Consider the following 15,758-nt stretch of genomic DNA (forward strand, 5'->3'; position numbering starts at 1 on the left):
ACTTTTCATTTCAGTTATATTCTTCAATTCTGTTAGGTTCTTTTTTACATTTAAGAAAATTTCCTTGTCAAAGTTTTCACTGAATTGATCTCTGGTTTATCTAATGCTTTGCAAATCTCAAAGCAGCAAATATTTTAAGAATTCACTGTTTTTCCTCTTTTTTTTTTTTCTTTTGAGTTCTGAGTTTAGCATCCCCTGGTTTTTCTGGGTTTCTGGTAGGGGTAGTAGGGTAGGGTGGGGATAATGGGAGTGGAAGGAAAACGCATTCTGGTTCTTTTATGAATAGAGCTGAGACTGACCAGAAAACATTGAGGAGTTTTTATTCCAGGGCGTAGCTGCTTTGTATATGAGTTAAGGATTGATTTTTTTCCAGATACTAATTCTGCCCTTCTCGTTTAGTTTACAACATAGATTACAAGACATTTGTATTTCTCTATGAATATAACATAGGCCTATTTTTTTATACTTAAAAACCCTGTCTATTTAAGCTTTCTGTTTAGTGAAGACAATACCAAAGTATAAGTTTCCTTTTCCTCCCAAGATTGATTAGGTTTATTATTGCTATTATATTTTGTTATGTTTAGGCATTCAAGCAGTGTATTATAATTTAAAATAAAACCATAAACATATCTCAGATTGTCAATCATATTTTCATATTATCTCTTTTAAACAATGTCAGCAAAATTTGGTTTGATATTTTTGTTGAAATCACCTAGCAACCATCTAGAACCAGAAATGGTAAACTTTCTGTAAAGGGCAAGGTAGAAAATATTTTAGACTTTGTTTTCATATGGTTTCTGTTGTAGCTATTCAACTCTGCTGTTGTAGCACAGAAACAGCTATAGACAGTAGTAAATAAATAAGCATAACTGTGTTCCAATAAAGCTTTATTTAAAAAAAAACTGGAAACAGGCCAGACACGGCTTGACAGGTGATAGTCTACCAACCCTTCTTCTAGAATGTGGAGATTCTGAGTGGTGGATACACAATCCTAAGAGTTATAAGTCAACTTTCCCAAGATGAATTTACTTATATGTACTAGGATGCTGGAGTTGGAAAGGACATTTGAAAGCATATAGTTTTACCCTCTTATTTTACAGATGAAGCAATAAGGGCTCAGAGAAGTGAAACAAGGTCACCTAGAATTAGGAAACAGAAACTAGTCTCTTGAATCTTAGCCAAGAGTACATCAGTTGCTAGATATCTTTCTTCAAAAAGTTCCAACAAATTTCCAAGGCCCTTTAACAATAACAGCATCTAACATCTGTATGTCAATTATAATTTACAAAGGAAGGAGATGATATCCTATCACATGCATAAACATATTGATGTTCATTGAGTTTGGTGACTTGCTCATGATTGCAGAGTTAATAAGTGAAAGATCTAGGTGCAAACCCATGACATTAGACTCTAAGACTGGTGCTCTTTTTTAGCTACATCAAGCGCTATTGCCCTGTAGATACAACTTCTACAGATAATGCTCCATCTGCATACATTTGGAAAAATGCAGAACCAGTAAAGGAGGGAGAAAGTGGCATCTTCTAATTGGTAGTTTTAGTCCTGAATGTGTTCCTGGGTAGAGCAATGGAGGTGATCCTTCTTAGTTTCTGTCTTTGGAGTTTTGAGCCTGAAAGACTGGGCTTGGTCTGGTATGAGATTTTACAGTGATCTCAGCACTTGAATTAAGGATTTCTAGTGCTTCCTGGCACTGCCCCATTAAATGCAAGAATCTGGCATCCACATAAGCTTTCGTTGCATAGGTTCTTAGGGATTAGAGAATGTAAGATGATTGCTGAATAGTGATGATTAAATATAGAATAATTCATATTGAGAAGCTTAGCTGTAGAAATGCTTTCTACAGCCTGTCTTTTTTTTTTCTGGGGAGGAAGAAGTAGCGAGTATGTACATCTTGGGGGCCATGTGTTTCTGGGGCAATACAGGGTACCGAAAGAGCAAAGCCCTGCCTGGTATTTATCAGTTCCACCTCTTCCAGCCTTTCTGTGACAACCAACCAGGGTAGTGGTGCCTGGCATCCTCCTTCTACTCACATTCCTGAGCACTGCTGAACCTAGCTCAGCTAAGCTCAGCCTGCCAAGCAATCCGATAAACAGAGTGTGGTGAACTGCCTGGAAGAATGCAGGGGCTGAGGCCAAGCCCTGCTTGGGTTTATTATTATTTATTATGATGTATGTATTTAATCGTATTTGCAATTTCTTCATTTTCCTTCCTTGCTTTTGGATGCCTTGTGACAAGACTTTTTGGCATCACATCTAATTATATTATTTTAAAATTCTCCCTTCACTCCTAATAGACTGACAAATATTTTTCAACAAACTTGATGGGATTAAGACTAAATTGACCAGATGGCTTTCTTTGTACCTAATTTAGCATAGTGCAGTGGTGCCAGATTTCTGGGGCACAGGGACCCATTATCCCCTCACTCACTTTTTTGAGCTGCTCAACTCAGTTCTGCCTTTATATTTATTAAATTTGGAAATGGATTTAAGGAAATGCAGATGTCACTGAGCTAAGAGGAACCTTGAGGCTTTAGGGTTTGATAGAGAAATGTAGCAATGTGCTGAGAAATGTCCTTAAGTGGCATGAGGAGTCATCTTTTCATCTCCCAGTTCTGCTTCCTAAAGCACAGCTAACAAGGGTGAAAAATTGACTAGAGCTATAAAGCTGGACCTGAGTGTCATGTTTTGTCCTCATTACATTCATTTTATAAACTTGTTAGAGGGCATGAGAATTTTCTCGTTAACACTTATAGTTTTCCATCCTTCCAATATTTCCTAAGTTTCTCTAACTTGCAGAACGTTGAAATAGAACCTGTGGTTATCATTGCAAATAAGACAGTCTTTGCCCTAATAGAACCTCTTGTTTATTTAGGTGGAAAATATTAAATAAAGATAGTTCAGGTGTTGTTAGAACTCCTTTTTTCTTGAAAGGGTAATCATTCATAACTTACAAGGAAATAAAGAGATTTGGATTTACCATATTTCTCCTTCAGAGGTCGAAGCTCTAGGCCAGTTCTTGACTCCTCAGTCTCAAATAGCATTAACTAAATGAATACAGATGTTAACTGACTCTAAGTTTTGCAGGTTTCAGCCCATAAATGAGAATACAAATGAATCCTATACTGGTCAGCAAAATTTGCTAAACCTGTTTGGTTCCCTGTTTAACTGCCATGTTAGATAATGATATCACTCAAAGATCAACATAAGCTTTGAACATTAAGCAACAAAAAACAGTGATCATCAAAAGGCAGGAAACAAATGAGAGGAGAACTACAGTTGCCCCAGCTTATTATCTGGAAAAGTTTTCAGATCACAATGCAGTTAAGAGGAACTCAGGCAGAGCCCCTTTCTCTGAATTGAAAAGATAGAGCTGTCAGTCCAGGGAAGCCTAGATAGCTAGAACGATAAGGAGAGATCAGCACAGAAGAGGGACCTGCACAGAAAGACAATTCCAGAGAGTTCCCTTCAAATATTCAGACCATGTCTGTGAGGAAATTATCCAAGGCTTGGGAAAGAATGACCTTGAAACAATTAGAGAAAATTGTAACTGAGTGTCACATAAGGTTAGAGTATTTTCTGTTCCCCAAAGCCATAGTGAAAACTCTCATAATTTTAGAGTTCTAAAAAGTGTCTTGCCTCTGTAGTGGGGAAAATTACCGCTACACTAAATGCAGTTCTGGTTTCCACCGAACAAAGTTTGCAAATGTTATAAAAAGATCAAACTATTTTCAAGTAACAGTCATATTCTGGAATCAAACTGGAGAATATTTATAAAGATACAAAATTATCCAGCATACGACAAGGTAAAAGTCAAAATGTCTGGCATCCATTTAAAAAGTACTAATAATGAAACCCATAATGAGAGGGAAAAAGATTAATCAATCGAAAGTGCTCAGAAATTATATAGATGGTAGAATTAATAGAAAAGGACATCAAAACAGCAATTATGACTATTTCACATACTTAAAAAGAGAGAGAAAAGATAGAACATTTTCAGTAAAGATAGGAAAAAATATAAAAAAGACTCAAACTTCTAGAAGTGAAAATTACAGTGTGTGAAATTTAAAATACTCTAGATGGGATTTATAACACCTTATGTATTGCAGAAGAAAAATTAGAAACTTAAAGATGTAATAATAGAAATTATACAAAATGAAACACAGAGAAAAAATGCTGGGAAAAAAAAGAATAGACTATCAATGAACTGTGGGACAAAATCCCTCAAAAATAGGAGATGGGAGATACATTAAAAAATCAAATAAAGAATGACAATTTTTTATTCAAATTTGATGAAAATAATAAATCTATAGATCTAAGAAGTTAAACAAACCCTGAGCACAAGTAACTGAAGACAACTACCTAAAAACAAATAATCAAATTGCTTAAAACCCGTTATAAAAAGAAAATCTTAAAGCAACCAGAGGAAAAAGACATATTATATATATAATGTAGAACGAATAGAAACAAACACGTTTAAATTCAGCCATATAAATAATCACATTAAATGTTAATTATCTAAACCCCTGTATAAGAAGCAAGAGAGTGTAAGGCTTAAGATTGCATAAAAAATAAGACACAACTCTCTGCTTCCTAGAAGAAACTCAAGTTAAATGTAAAAACATGCATATTACAAGGAAAGAATGGAAAAAGACATACCATGATAACATTAATCAAAAGAAAATTAGAGTACCATATTGCTGCCAGATTAACAAACATTTCAAAGAAAATATTACTAGAGATAAATAGGGTCATTTCATAATAATAAAAAAGTCAAGAGGACATCACAAATCTAATTAAAAGGTTTGTGTCCCTAACAATAGAGTATTAAAATACATGAAACAAAAACTTATAGAACCATTAGAAGAAGTCCAGCATGATAGGTGGAGATATCAACACACTTCTGTGAGTAGTTGACAGAACAATCAGACAGAAAATCATTAATGATAAAAAGGCTTGAAAAACACTATCAACCAACTTTACCTTCAAACTTACATTTAGGGAACACTCCATTCAACAATAGCAGAATACGATGCTTTTCAAATACACATAGAATGTTGACTGAGATGCATCATATTCTGAGCCATAAAATAAATATCAATGAATTAAAAAGAAAATTCAATTTATACAGAGTTTGTTCTCTGACTACAATTGTGTTACAATGAAAGTCAATAACAGATAAATTTCTGGGGAATCCCCAAATATTTGAAAACAAAATATTATGCTTCTAAGTGAGCAATGAGTTAAAAAAGAAAATCAAAAGAAAAATTTAAAAGTATTTAAAACTGAATAAAAAACCCCCCAAAATATCAAAAGTTGTGGGATGAAGCTAAGGCAATACTTTGAGGAGCATTTGTAGCAATAAACACCTATATAGAAAAGAAAAAAAGTTTTGAATCAATGACATCAACTTCTACTGTGAGAAACTAGAAAAATAAGAACAAATGAAACCTAAAAGGAAATAATAAATATCAGAGTGGAAATAAATAAAGTGAAAACCAGAAATCTATAAAGAAAATGAATGAAACCGAGAGTTGGTTCTTTGAAATGATCAATAAAAAATTGATGGAACTCTAGCCAGACATTAGGAAAAAAAAGAAAGAATATGCAAATTACCAATATCTGGAATGAAAGAGATGACATCATACCAGATTCTGCAGATATTTAAAGGATGGTAGGACAATATAATGAACAACTTTATGTGAACGAATTGGACAACTCAGATGAAATGGATAAATTACTTGAAAAATATAAACTACCAATGCTCACTCAAGAATAGCCCTATATCTATTTTAAAAATCAAGTTCTTAGTTAAAAACCTTTCACAAAGAACACTACAGGCCCAGACGTCTGCTTGGATGACTTTTACCAATCATTTAAAGAAAAAATAATAGCAACTATAGACAAACTCTTTCAGAAAATTGAAGAGGGGAGGAGTACTTTGTAATTGTTAATATGAAGTTAGTATTAGTTTGATATCAAAACTAGGTAAAGACATTACAAGAAAAAATTATATACCAATATACATCATAAACATAGAGGTGAAAACTGTTAACAAAATTTTAGCAAATTAAATCTAACAATATGTAAAAAGAATAATACCTCATGACTAGGTAGAGTTTACTCTAGGAATGAGAGTTTGGTTTAACATTAGAAAATCTATGTTATTAACATATTAGAAAGGGAAAAATATATGTTTTTCCATAGGTGTAAAAAAATTTTGACAAAATTTAACACACATTTATGATAAAACTCTCACAAAGTGGGATTATAAGAGAATTTCCTCAATCTGATATAGGCAATTTACAAAAAACCTCTACAGTTAACATGACACTTAATAGAGAAAGACAGCATTTTCACTCAGATCAGGAACAAGACAGGGATGTTCATTATAACAATTTCTATTCAACATTGTATTATATGTCCTAGATAGTACAATTAAGAGAGTAAAAAAGTTTCCCAGGTTAGAAAGAAAAAAATAAGCTGTCTTTATTTACAGAAGATATAGTTATCTATGTATAAAATCCCATGTGATCTACAAAAAGTGCTTAAAACTAATAAGGGAATTTAGTAAAATTGCAGGGTATAAAAGCAATGTTTTAAAAAAATCCATTATATTTCTATATGCTAGCAATAGATAATCAAAAGCAAAATGAAAACACTAGTTACAATAGAATCACAAAATGATATATTTAGGGATAAATCTGACAAAAATGTGCAAGATGTATATACTGAAATTCCAAAGTAATGCTGCAAGAGACTTAATGAAGAGTTAAATGAAAAATATATCTTATTTATTGATTAAAGATAAGCATTCTTAAAATGTCAATTCTCCTAAATTGACCTACATGCAATGTAATTCCAATATAAATTCCAGCAGGCTTTTTTTTTTGTAGAAAATTTCAAACTGATTTAAAAATTCATTTGGAGATGTAGAGGAACTAAAATAGCAAAAATAACTCTGAAAAAAAAACAGTTGAAATAGGTGTTGAATATACTTCAAGGTTTATTATAAAGTTACAATGTGGCATTGAACTCAAGATGGGCAAATAGATCATAAAATATAATAGAGTCCAGAAGTAGACCTACACATATGTGACACATATAGTCAGTTGCTTTAAATTTTTATTTAGTAATAGACTTTTAAAAATAGAAGTTTTAGGTTTACAGAAAAATTAAGCAGAAAGTACAGAGTTTCCATGTATCACCACACTACCTCCCTGGCCCTGCTTCCCCCATTATTAACATCTCGCATGAGCGTGCTTAATTTGTTACAATCGATTAACCAATTACCATTAACTGAAGTCCATAGTTTACATTAAGTGAATATATATATTTGGATTATATAGTAATAATCATAATTGCTATTACATTTATTAAATGTCTACTCTTCCAAGAACTGTGCTAAGAGATTCATATTCGTCACCGTACTTAATGCTTCCTCAGAGAGGCACTTATATTACTCTTCACAAACTCTAAGATGTAAGCTCTATGTCTTTGGCCAATGGACTTGGCTTGTATCATTTCCTACTATGTAAACTATGAACTTCAGTTAATGATAATTGGTTAATCAATTGTAACAAATTAATCATCTTTTCATTTGTCTATTGGACATCTATATGTCTTCTTTGGAGAAATGTCTGTTTAGGTTCTCTGACCATTTTTTTTTCTGGTCAGATATTTTAATTAATTAATTAATTAAATTAATTTATAATTGAAGAAACGATTTAATTTTTTCCCTTGTCTACCTCTCTCCTCTCCCCTCTGCCCATTTTTTAATTGGATTGTTTGGGGTTTTTTTGGCATTAAGTTGAAAATTTTGGATATTAACTTCTTATCGGATGAATCATTGGCGAATATCTTCTCCCATTTGGTAGGCTTTTTGTTTTGTTTATGGTTTCCTTTGCTATGCAAAAACTTTTTAGTTTGATGTAGTCCCATACTTTAATTTTTTTCTTTTGTTTCCTTTGCCTGAAGAGATACAGCCTGTACATTATATATATGTATCTAAGAACAATGTCAAAGAGTTTTTTGCCTATGTTTTCTTCTAGAAGTTTTATAGTTTTGGGTTTAATCTATTTTGAGTTTATTCTTGTATATGGTAAGAAAGAGGTCTAGTTTCACTTTTTTTGCATGTATTTGTCCAGTTTTCCCAACACCATTTATTGAAAAGACTGTCTTTACTTCAGTGTATAATCTTACCTCCTTCGTCATCGATTAGTTGATCATATAGTTTATTTCTGGGCTCTCCATTCTGTTCCATTGATTGATATGTGTTTTTATGCCAGTATCATGCTGTTTTAATGATTATAGCCTTGTAGTATAGTTTGATATCAGGCAGAGTGATACCTCCAACTTTGTTCTTCTTTCTCAAGATTGCTGTGGCTATTTGAAGTATTTCGTGATTCCATAGCAATTTTAGGATTATTTGTTCTAGTTCTGTGAAAAATGCCATTGGTATTTTGATAGAGATTTCATTGCTTTTATAGGTTTCCTTGGGTAGTATGGACATTTTAATGATGTTAATTATTCCTATCAATGAGCATGGTGTATACTTTCATTTATTTGTATCTTCTTCAATTACTTTCTTCAATGTCTGATAATTTTCTGAGTATAGGTCTTTTACCTCCTTGGTTAAATTTATACCTAGGTATTTTTTAATGCAATCGTAAATAGTATTGTTTTCTTAATTTCTTTCTGACAGTTCATTATTGTTGTATAAAAATGTAACTGATTTCTGGATATCCTGCTAATTTACTGAATTCATTTACCAGTTCTAATAGTTTTTTGATGGAATTTTTAGAATTCAGTAATGTGAGTATACATAACACTGATTTTTTTTTTTACTGTCACAATAGTTTTGTCTTTTCCAGAATGTCACATAATTTGATTCATACAGAGTATAGTCTTTTCAGATTCACTTCTTTCACCTATAAATTTGCATTTAAGATTTTTCCATGTATTTTCATGGCTTGATAACTCATTTCTTTTTAATGTCCATAATAATGCGTTGTGTGAGTGTGCCACAGTTTATTTATTGACCTACTAAAGAATCCACGTTACTTCCAGTTTTTGGAATTTATAAATAGAGCTGACATAAACATTTGTGTGCAGATTTTTGTGTGGACCTGTTTTCAACTCCTTTGGGTAAATACCAAGGAGTGTGGCTGCTAGATTGCATGGTAAGAGTATGTTTAGCTTTGTAAGAAATTGTCAAACTATCCTCCAAAGTGACTCCCCATTTTGCATTACCGGCAGGAATAAATGAGAGTTTCTGTTGTTCCAAATTCCTTGCCAAAATTTGGTGTTTGTCAGTGTTTTGGATTTTTGTCATTCTAATAGGTCTTGATGGTATTTCACTGTTGTTTTAATTTATAATTCTCTAATGACATATGATGTTGAGCATCTTTTTGTATGCTTATTTGCCATCCGTATATCTTTTTTGGTGAGGTGTTTGTTCCCATATTTTGCCCATTTTTAATTTAGTTTGTTTTCCTACTGTTGAGTTTTGAGAGTTGAATTTTAAGAGTGCCTCATAATTTCGAATGCAAGTCATTTATCAGAGATGTGTTTTGCAAACTTTTTCTCTCAGTCTGTTTTATCTTTTTATTTTCCTAACAGAGTCCTTTGCATAGTTGATGTTTTAAAATTTAATAAAACCTCAGTTCTTTTAGCTGTAATTCTCTGTTATTATATAGGAACTCTATTGATATGGTGGTGAGGTATGAGGGAGGAGAGAGTGGAAGCATTTTATAATCCCATAATTTTGTCTCAGACTTTTAGTGAGCCTAGGCCTCCAGGCTGTGGCCTTCATAACTGCTTCTAAACTTTTCCTTTCCCCCTTGGGTGAGAGAGGAAGGCTAGAGGAGGCTGGAGTTGAGTAGTTTCCTTCACCCAGGCCAGTCAGGCTCTGGTAGGATAGTTTCCCTTGAGGGAAGGCCTTTGTAAAGGAGAATGATAACCCTGGGCATATTTCAAAATGATTACTCCTCTCCCCCTATTGGAGATTTTTTTCCCCTGATTTTTTTCCTAATAAAGAGCCCTGGTGAGCTCTCTGTGTAAAACTCATGAAAGTGTGGGGACTCCCCTAAGACTGGGTTGCTCAGTCTCCAGCAGTTTGTTAATTATACTTTAAGTGTTCTTACTAGGCTTCAGTTTTGCTCCTGTGAGCTCTACTTCTCTGTTTCCACATGTCACTTTAGTTTTTAGAACAGTAGTTTGCCATTTGTCCTGAACTGTCTGACTGATCTAAGAAAAGTTGCTGATTTTCAATTTGTTCAGGTTTATCTTGTTATAAGCATAGGTGTGATGACTTTCAAGCCCCTTTACATGTGAGACTGGAAACTGGAAGTAGTCTACTGATTTTTGACAAAGATCTTAGGCAATACAATAAAGAAAAATATTGTCTTTTATCAAATGACAATGGAACGATAGGAAGTCTGTATTAAAAAAAAAAAAGAACTTTGATCCATACTTTGCATTACATGAAAAGATTAACTCAACATGGATTACAGAACTGATTGTAAAACTTAAAACTATGAAACATCTAGAAAAAATTCTTAGGAGAAAAACTTCATAAACGGGTTAGGCAAAGATTTCTCAGATACAACACTGAAAGCAGGATTCATGAAAGAAAAAATTTTTAAATTAGACTACCAAATTAAGAGTTTCTGATCTTCTAAATACACTGCTTAGATAATGAAAAGACAAGTCATCCACAAGGAAAAAAATATTTGCAAATCACATATCTGACAAAGGACTTGTACTCCAAATATATAAAATCTCTATATTAAAAACAAACAACCTAATTAAAAAATGGGCAAAAGGTTTGAACAGATGCTTCACCAAAGAAGATATACAGATAGAAAAAATGCATATGAAAAGATGTTCAACATTATTTATTATTATGGAAATGAAAATATAAATTAAATCCACAGGATAAAATTACAGCCATATTAGAATAAAAAATTAAAACACTTGACTGTATCAAGTGCAGGCAAGGATATGGAGGACCTTTATCTCTTATACACTGTTAGTGGGAATATAAAACATGCATCTCCTTTGGAAAGTTTTGCAGTTTATTAAAAAGTGAAACATAAAAGTACCATGTGACCCAGCCTTTAATCTTAATATTCATTTAAGAGAAATGAAAGCATATGTCCATACAAAAAGGCATTTTCTTGAATATTCACAGCAACTTTGTTTGTGATCACCTAAAACTAGAAACAACTCCATTGTGCATTGATAGGTCAATGGATAAGTTATGGTATATTTATATAATAGAATAACCATCAATAAGGAAGTAATGAACTATTGATGCACACATAATAACATAGATGAATCTCAAAATAGTAATGCTGAATGAGAGAAGCCAGACTTTTATAAAAATCTAGAAAACTATTTTGTAGTGACAGAAGGCAGATCAGTGGTTGTCTGGGGAAGGAATGCCAGGGTCAGAACTGAAAAACTTTTGGAGTAATTTTTATATATATAAAATTACTCCATATACTTGGCAAAATATACCTTATACACACACATCTCATTAGTTTGATTTTGGTATTGGTTTCATGGGTGTTTAAATATGTAGAAATTGCCAAATTTTTACATTTTAATCCAGTGCAGTTTACTATGTGCCAGTTAGACCCAGATAAAACTTTTTTTAAAAAGTAAATATTAGTGAGAATCTATTCCAAGATTAGGGAACAGTATTGAAATACCAGAAACAGCTGGGAACCAAAGATCACTGACCCCTCTAGTGAAAGGAATCTGGTGAGGTCATCTTATTCGTACCCCTGTCTCCATGAAGTTGCAAGTGAAAACTTTTCAAGAAATGCTCTGTATCAGTTTTAAGATAGTTTACTTAAAAATTATTGAGATTATTTGATCATGTTTGTGTCCTGTCACTTGGTATCCAACAATACAGTTCAATCTTTCTCTCATTTTGCATGAGGGACAGACCAGATAGTGGAATAATAAACAATATGTGATAAAGAATGAAACTGACAGGTGCTATGAGGCAGAGAGGAGGGTGGGCCTCACAGAAACATAGTAGATACTGTAAATTTGTGTCTCACATCCAGAGGAAGAATGCAGAGCCTCTAATCATTAACATTGCTAACTAAAAACTCTTTCTGGTTGGGAGAAATTTCCCTGTCTAATGTGAATCCCTTCTTATAATTAATCTTATTTCTTGTTTTTTTTTTTTTTCCCCAGAAGAGACAGAATAACTTATCAATCTGTTATGAAATATCACCTTTCCTACATTGAAGGTATGAAATGTTTGTTTGTACATTTAAACTTCTACATAGTCTCTGCCCTCAAATTAACATGCAGTTAGTTGTAAGAAACAATACAATGATCTTATGACGTCCTCTTTACCCAATTTTCCCAAAGGTGTCATTTGCAAAGCTATAATACAATATCATGATGAGGAAATAGACATTAATAAAACTACTAATCTTATTCAGAATTTCCCAGTTTTACATGCACTCGTATGTGTGTGTGTGTGTGTGTGTGTGTGTGTGTGTGTGTGTAGCTGGGTTCTATTTAATTTTACTACACGTATAGGTTCTTGTGTTCACTATCAGATAACAGTTCCATCACCACAAGGATTCCTGGTTTTCCTCTTTTATATTTACACCACTGGTAATTAAGAATCTCTTCTTTATCTCTATAATTTTGTCATTTCAAGAATGTTATATAAGTGAAATAAAATCATGGAATTTTGGGTGTTTGGCTTTTTTTTACTCATCATAATTCTCTTGAGATTCATCCAGGTTGTTGCATATAAAAATAGCCCATTCCTTTTTATTGCCTTGGTGTGAGTATGCCATAGTTTATTTAACATTTCACCCATTGAAAGATATCTAGCTCTTTCCAATTATGGGCTATTACAGATAAAGGAGCTCTGAACATTCATGTATGTACAAGTTTTTGTGTGAATATACGTTTATTTGGAATAAAAGCCCAAGGGTACAATTGCTGGGTTGTATGGTACTGCATGCTTAGTTTTACAAGAAACTGCTCAACTGTTTCCCCAAGTGGGTGCACCATTTTACATATTCACTAGCAATATTTAAGTAATTTTGCTTTGCTTCCTCCTCACAAGTATTTAATATTGTCACTATTTTTATTTTGGAAATTCCTATAGGTATTTAGTGATATCTCATTGTGGCTTTAATTCATATGAGTGTGTGATTGTGAAGCAAATTCAGCTTCTGAATGGAAAAAAGAGAGGAGTAACTGATATTCAATAAGAAATCTTTTGACTACTCTGTTCACCCAAGTTGAGCAAGGACCTCATAACATCTTCCAAGAATAGACAGAGAGAATGCTCTATATACATCATAAAGAACACAACATAAAGAATGTTTGTCTGCCAGGCAGGGTATTAACAATACACTTGAAATGTATACAGAGAGTTTAAAGAGTAAGACCTACTTTTACAGATCTTGAAAATATATGCAAATTAGCATGTTTATGAATTGTAATTATAAAATGAAAAGAACTTGAATTTTCCTATTTTGCGATCACAGTTCAAAGATAAGCTTACAACAACATTTTCCAAATGTGTTCTCCAGAACTCTTGTTCTCAGAGATGTTTATAGATGTTATGGGGAAAAGGTGAAACCCAGTAAAACTGGCTTTATGAAAAGTTAGAATGTGAATAATCATGTGAAACTCTGGGAGAAATATATACTATGCAAAAAAATGCGTCTATTCAAACCACAGAATACTTCCTGTTGAAGGGAATACACTTTGGTGATGTTGAACTAGAGAAAAACTTATGTTCTGCAAATGTAATAAAAAACTGAAACCAGAACTCAATCAGCTGTCAGGGAGCAGTTAAGCAGGGTTCTCTACTCAGGATAATAATGATAAAAATGCTTACCTTTACATGTTATTTCTTAACTTTATTAAACAGCTTCAAGAGCAGGGGTCTGGGCTGTGGTGTGCCAGCAACCAGAATCAGACATGGAACCCTCCATATGATCTGAGAGGGAGTGTCTTGGGAAAAAGCCAAATGAGAAAGCCGAGCAGGCTGCCTATGAGAAGGCCCCAGGTAGAGAGGAAGAAACTGGGTGTGTGCCAGTTGGAAAAAACTGCATTGTTCAATAAAATTTTTCACAGATGCTATTACCTTTCTACTATTCAACTTAGAAATTGCAATTGTTTTACATCAGCATGAACAAAGGTGAGAAGAAGAGCCTGGAGGAAATTTCTTGGCCAAGGAATGCAGGGGTCACATCTCTTCATGGAGCTGAAAGCCAGGGAGGGAGCCATTAAAGGCGACCCTGCATGAACACATTTTCCCCTTCACCTTGCCCTCCTTTTCAGGGAGGAAGAGACTATGTGCATTTCTGGGTTTATCCGAACATAAGGCTCTAATTGGCTCTGAGACATTTCTCAAGTGGAAAGCAGTCTCATGACCATTTCTTTGGCTTCTACTTGCTTGGTAGACCAGATGCTATGCTTTAACTGGATTCTGCACAGTCCAATATTTCTTCTCTATAGACTCTAATACTCCATCTTACAATGTCTAGGCTATCAGATAGACATGCCAAGGCCTAAGAACTCTATCTTATGGCTTCTTAGTAGACAGGTTTTGAATTTTGTCCAGGGGTTATACTGTGGTTGATGGTTGAGTTCTTCTCAAAACAAAATGTTTCTATGATATCAGGTGGAGATATTATCCACAAGATTTTAGAACAGAGCCTCTTCAAGCTGCCAGTCAGTAAGTCCTGGAAGATAGTTACGGTATTACATAGACCAAATGGCTTTCTTACGTGTTCACATTAGTTGGGCACTTTTAGAAAGCCATTCTCCACTCGTCATCTTTTACAGATAAAATTGCAGGTACCTCCAAGCATAATTTTTATAAAGATTCATCCTACACAGAACTAGTTCAGGAGCTAAGGATAATGGATAATGACTATACTGATGAATGAATAAGTTTGGAAGAAGCAAACTTCTCTCGTCTTTCTTCATCACAAAGAGCACTGAGGCTTATACAGGGAGGAGGAGGTCATCACTCCAATGTGATATTTTTATAGTAGCAAAGCACAGGTCCTGCAGTACTGATTGATTTCACAGTCACACTCCTCATGTGGAGATGTACAATCCTTCTTCCTCCTCTCCAATCCTTCTTCTTCATATAAAAACATTTTTATAGGCAACATGGTAGCAGACATCTTATGGGAAACAGTGGATTTGGGTTATTAAGGAGATGTACAGGTCATAGCCATCTATAGACCAAGGGGAAGCATCGCTGGTAAAGGCTTCTCTCAGATCTCCTCTTGATGCTTGAAGCAGATTCTGTTTCCCCAGGTTTGTGTTTTCAATGTCTAGTTTATTTTCTGGAGCCCCCTTGGACTGGATGGGAGCTGAGACTGCTGGATCAGGGGTTGGTCTGTGATTTCTGTAAGTTTTCTTACCTCAGTGTAGAGTCAGGAACCAATGATCCTGACCATTTTGGGGATGCAGAAAATTCTTCCTATGGTCAACAAATGAGGTACAATGAAGGCAGGACCCAATAGTTTCCTGGCAGTTAAGTGGTATCTTATGGTTATGGCATCTTTGAATCAGTGAGCTACCATGATGTGGAACAGGCCCAGATACCTAGCCGAGAAACACTTTGCTTCTCTGGGCATCAGTAGGTAATGGGCAAGGGTGTAACCATATGGGGTTCCTTTTGTCCCTGGTCTGGAGGCCTGGGAAACCATACAAACAGTGAGCAGAAGGTTG

This window comes from Pteropus medius, unplaced genomic scaffold (assembly GCF_902729225.1).
Source record: "Pteropus medius unplaced genomic scaffold, Ma_sr-lr_union100, whole genome shotgun sequence".
Taxonomy (NCBI): Eukaryota; Metazoa; Chordata; class Mammalia; order Chiroptera; family Pteropodidae; genus Pteropus; species Pteropus medius.